Genomic DNA, 6002 nt, shown 5'->3' with positions numbered 1-6002 from the left:
CGCCGGGCGCAATTGCGCCTGCGCAGGAGAGAGCAAACGGGTGCCTCGGCTAAACCGCAGTGCTTTTCCTTTCGAACTATATTTCCCAGAGATCATCGCAGCAGCCCGGTCTACGGTGTCCGGGAAGGGCCAAATGTCATAAGGCTGGAGAAAGTTTTCCTGGGAGCCGAGGAGGCTGAAGCCGCTACTTTCTGCATCTCTAACCGCTTCTCTTCTCTAGCACCCTTTGTGGGAAAAGTGGGTATGTATTTAAAAATATGGAAACTTAACCGCTCGTTTCTACATATTCTTGGTTCCTGGAATGCAAAGATTAGGTTAGAGGCAAGGGTAAGCATTACTGCCCTACAGTTTGCAAACCCGAGAGTCTCAGTCTTGAGCTACGAACTAAAAGCACTCTCCAAGTTCTCTGCCCTTATCAAGGCCGGTCAGACTCAGGTCCCAAACTGCAACTTCAGGAGCAGAGTGACAAGCAGGATACAGCTCGCTTTCCTGAGCAGCTTCAGAATGTGGCAGCCCCTTGAAGAACACGATAAGCTGTGTCGCAGGGGTCTTTCTGCGAATATTGCTGAATTTTGTACAGCCTGTCACGTCAGGCTGTGCTGACTAGTTTTGTTTCTCGTGATCATTCAGCCTGATTTAAAAGTCTAGTTTTCCCCCCCGAGAATGAGGGACCCCATCTTGTCTGATAGCTGTTGTGTAATTATTGGGGTTTGTTGTTCTTAACTGTGAAAATCCATTTTACAAATTTTTGCATTTTTAAAAAATTATGTGTAAACTTCACAACCTACAAAAGATATATTTTTCAATGTTTTTAAATACTTATTTTTTGAGAAAGAGAGAGAATGTGAGCAGAGGAGGGGCAGGGAGAGAGGAAGACACAGAGTATGAAGCAGGATCCAGGCTCCGAGCTGTCAACACAGAGCTTGAGTGGGGCTCAAACCCACAGGCCATGAGATCATTTCCGGAGCCAAAGTTGGATGCTTAACTGACTGAGCCACCAAAAACCCAGATCCTGGTTCTTGTCTTTTTCAAGGAAATGACACAGATACCAGTTAACCTCAGACGTAAATGTTTTTAAATGTTTAAATATATACGTTAAATATTTAACAGAGACTACCAGGCAAATGGAAACATGATAACATGATATATGACTTCCTAACCAGCCACAGAGTAATCTTAAACTATATTCGTTTCAGTCAATATTCTTCTTTAAATGTAAATTCTTTGATTTACTTTTGTAATTAGATCTTCACAAAGTTGTCTTTTCACTGTTTTGTTAACATGAAATTGTACTGTGGTATGCTAAAGTCGGCCGCCTGGGGAACAATAGTGTATATGCAGTTTAACAGAAATAGAAGGATATTTTGTCTGTTATGTAGTCTTTCGCCAGGCGATCATTTTATAAAATTTTTAAATTTCAAAGTGAAAAATAGCTTGTGTTGTTGGAAAAAACAAAGGGATCTACTATATGTCTCCCCTGCAAGAGAGCATTTAGATTTACAATTAACAGGAAAATCCCGCATCAGACTTCTGCAGGAGAGTGGTCAGCATACCTTATCCAGCCCTTACACACAATCCTATGTATATAGCTTTGCCGAAACCTGGTAAGTATCTCTCCTGGGCACCCGCACTTTCCACATCATGAAAGTACAGGTTCCCACATATAGGTGATGATTGAAAATGAAATACAGTAAGTTAGATTTCTGAATTTCAGTTCTGAGTCTCCTTGTGGATATGTGTGTGGGCAGTAACACCACTCCAAGAGGTACAGACAGCAAAAAATGTACTTGACAGTTTGGAAGGCAAGCAGCCAACAGCTAAAGTGGTGATTCCATCCCTGGCCAATGTCTCTCAGAGGTCTGTGGTCTGGGCCCCTGGTGCCTTGGGTCCTGGTAGAAAAGCCCCCCTTTTGGTGGGTGTCTTCACTCTCCCCAAGACACTCAACGCTGAGCTGGCATTATCTCCCGAGGTGTCAGGCCCAAGACTGCAAAAACGGAAAGTCCCTTGGGCCAGAAGGTTCAGGCAGTGCTGGTGAGTGGGGGCTCATACCCTAGGGAACAAGGTGGCTTCATGCAAAAACCCCGCTGTCCTCCCCACCTAGAACATCCCAGCACCCTGGGTCTACACTTCCACCCTGAGCAGAGGCTGGAGCCAAGGCTCAGGACACAGACTAGATGAGTGGGGAAGGAAGAGAAACTCCCTGAGCTGGATGACGGAGAGCAGGGCTGTGGGTCCTGTTCCGCTATCCTGACCAGAGTCTGTAGCCACACTACAATCTAATTAAGAATTAAAAATATATTATTTCAAAAAAGTTAACTGGAAAAACCTGTTGTCTAACATATGCATTGAAAATAACAGGAATCAAATTGTGGTTCTTCCCCTCCCCCCCGATTTTTCTCCTATCTCTATCTACTCCAAGGCCTAGAAGAAATAACAACCCAATGGCAATAAAATAAATTAGGGTCTCTTAGTTACCCTTTAATGGGAAAGGGTTCCTTTAGAGAAATGGCTGATCACAAGGACAAGGCAGGGAATATGCAAGAGAAGCCTGGTACCCAAGGCAGGGAAGCTATCCAAGATTATTGGGTCATATCAAAAGGACACACAGGAGCCAGGACACGTGGGTGACTCAGTCGGTTAAGCGTCTGACTTTAGCTCTGGTCATGATCTCACGGTTTGCGGGTTGGAGCTCCTCATCAGGCTTTGTGCTGATGGCTCAGAGCCTGGAGCCTGCTTTGGATTCTGGGTCTCCCTCTCTCTCTGCCCCTCCCCCGCTCGCACTCTGTGTGTGTGTCTCTCTCTCAAAAATAAAGAAAGGTAAAAAAAAAAAAAAAAGGACACAGGAGCCAAACTTGCAGGGATTCAGCTGGACAAAGATGGAACAATTTGAGCATCAAAAAGAGTAAAAACTACAGTGATTGAAATGCATCCAATGCTGTAAAAATCTGTACTTCTGCTTCTGGCTAAGACACAGCACAAAAGACTGGAATTACCCTCCCATCTGAAAACAGAAAAACATCAATAACAAACACACGCAAAATATAAGAAATAATATTTTCTAGACACAAGACATGAGGCAACAAAGGACACCGGTACAATTGTCTAAGCTTACCGCTTCGATGGTTTTCAGGTCAAGGCACAAAAAAGGCATTTGGAAAATCCAATATCCATTCCTGATTTAAAACTCTCTTCAAACTAGAAATAGAATGGTGCTTTTTCATCTGCTAGCAGTAAACCATGTCAGTGGTAGGTTTTACAGTTAATATAATTGGTGGTAAAAGTGGAAATGTTTTTCCCTCTGAGATCAGGAAATATGCAGGGATGTTTGTCTCTATTCATTATTTTAGTGAAAATTCTAGTCGGTGCTATTCAGCAAGAAAAAGAAAAATTTCTAGATTGGTAAGAAAGAAGTACACTACCTTTATTTGCAACCAACAGAATTTTCTATCTAGGGAACTTTTTTTTTTTTCCAAGATCTTATTTTCAATCTCTACACCCAACATGGGGCTTGAACTTACAACTCCAAGATCAAGAGTCAGTCGTGTGCTCTACCGACTGAACCACCCAGGAGCCCCTTGTGTGCTTCTTTAAATATAATATACAAGAAAAGGCAAAACTGTAAGGGACAGAAGTCAAATCAGTTGCTCTCTCATGCAGGAGGTAATAGGAGGAAAGGATTGACTGTAAAGAAGCACAAGAAAAGTTCTTATGGTGACGTGAATGTTCTGTAGTTTTATTTTTAAGTTTATTTATTTATTTTGAGAAAGAGAGAACATGAGTGGGGTAGAAGCAGAGAGAGAGAGAGAGAGAATTCCACGCAGGCTCTATCATCGCAGAGCCAATGCAGCACTCAAATTCATGAACCACGAAATCATGACCTGAGCCAAGATAGAGTCAGAGGCTTAACTGACTGAGGCACCCAGGCGCCCCTATTTTTCTGGTGGTGACATGACTATGTATTTGACAAAATACAACAAACTGTATATCTAAAAAAGGTGTATTTTACTGTAGGTAAGTTAGGCTTCAAAAAACCTGATATACAGAAAAAGAACACCTGGGGGAAAAGCAATTAATGTAATCACCCATCTTAAAAGATCAAAGGGGAAAATCACATAGTCCTGTACACAGATGCAAAAGTGTCACGAAATTCAACATTCATTCATAATAAAAATTTGCAGGGGCACCTGGGTGGCTCAGTCGGTTGAGCGTCCGACTTCAGCCCTGGTTATGATCTCACAGTTCACGAGTTCGAGCCCCATGTCGGGCTTTGTGCTGCAGCGTGGAGCCTGGAGACTGCTTTGGATTCTGTATCTCACTCTCTCTCTCTCTCTCTCTCTCTCTCTCTCTCTCTCTGCCCCTCCCTGACTTGCACTCTGTGTGTGTGTCTCTCTCTCAAAAATAAACATTTAAAAAATTAAAAAATTAGACAAAGTCAGCCATTACCCTCACACTATTTTTCTTCCTGACAGATCTTATAAGAAATAAGTTATTGGTTAGCAAACTCAGGTACAATAAAAGTTTTATATTTAATATTGATAACCCAAAAGACATACCTGTTTTGAATAAACCAACAAACTGAAACTAGCTTTAACACCGAATATTTTTCCCAGATCACGCAAAACTCAAATTCCTGTGGTTGCGTTTCTATTATATTTTTGAGAGTTTTTATGACTATGAAGTTTACATGCAGTGGTTATGTATTTAATCATTCAAAGACAAGTCTAATACAAATTAACTTTAGTAATATCATCCAGAGGTAAAAAATTTCGCACAACTACAACACACGTATAGAGACACACATAAACATGCAGACAGACAAACAGATTTTCGAGCTTCTGTTTTACTGGTTATAAAAGAAGTTGGATCTTACTGTTTTTCTGGCAGATGGAATAAGTCAAAGCCACCTGCTCAGATGGCTAACGCTGTTTCGAGTGAATTTTCCCTCCATTTATTTTTCTTCTGATAAGAATTACCTTCCCCAAGCTTGCACTTTTTCTTTTTTTTTTTTAATTTTTAAAATGTTTTATTTATATCTGAGAGAGAGAGACAGCGTGAGCAGGGGAGGGTCAGAGAGAGAGGGGGACACAGAATCTGAAGCAGGCTCCAGGCTCTGAGCTGCCAGCACAGAGCTCAATGCAGGGCTCAAACCCAAGAAACACGAGATCATGACCTGAGCCGAAATCGGACGCTTAACCAACTGAGCCACCCAGGTGCCCCCCAAGTTTGTGCTTTGATCTTTACCTCTCAAGGGCACAGGGAAAGAATGCAAGTTACACGCCTATTAAGATAAATAGGGCAGGTTTGGGGATGGGTACAAAGGGAGAGGTGAACTTTGAAATGCCTCTGGAGCTGTATCGCCAGCTTTGCAAGGATTTGTGAGGTAAAGACAGTTGTTTACAAGGCCTCTGGGTGGCTCCCAGAGTCGGTTAAGTGTCCTACTTCAACTCTCAGTTAGTGAGTTCAAGACCCGTGTTGGACTCTGTGCTGACAGTGTGGAGCCTGCTTTGGATTCTCTTTCTCTCTCTATAAAAGTTATAATAAATTAACTTTTTTAGAAAATTAAAAGAAAATACAGTTGCTTTCAACTCCCCCCAAGAATTGCCATGTAACCTAAATGACGTCATAAGTTGGCTCACCCACCCAACTGCATTATTTTCTATTTTCTTAGGGCGAAAAGCCTAAAAATGTCTCTATCAGGCTTTGAATGTCAGCTTCCAATTTGGCCAAATTTCTGATCATAGAGTTAAGTCCTTTTAAATACCTTGTCAGTTTTCAGCCTGGGCAAGCAGTAAATATTGCTGGCAGCCTTCAACAACTCCTTGGACCTGGGAGAGGGTGCAAAAGATATTATCTTCGTAAGATCCAGAGCCATTCCCAAAGATCGATAACCAATGCCCTGGATTTGGGAAGGTAAAGGACAGTGTGAAATTTTGTATCTACCAGGTACTACAGATAGAGATCTGGGACAGCTGATTCTGGTATGCATTCTCCCCTGTAGCTGG

This window comes from Hyaena hyaena, unplaced genomic scaffold, assembly GCF_003009895.1.
Source record: "Hyaena hyaena isolate Hyena2069 unplaced genomic scaffold, ASM300989v1 scaffold_428, whole genome shotgun sequence".
NCBI classification, from domain to species: domain Eukaryota; kingdom Metazoa; phylum Chordata; class Mammalia; order Carnivora; family Hyaenidae; genus Hyaena; species Hyaena hyaena.
This window is presented reverse-complemented; position numbering follows the sequence as displayed.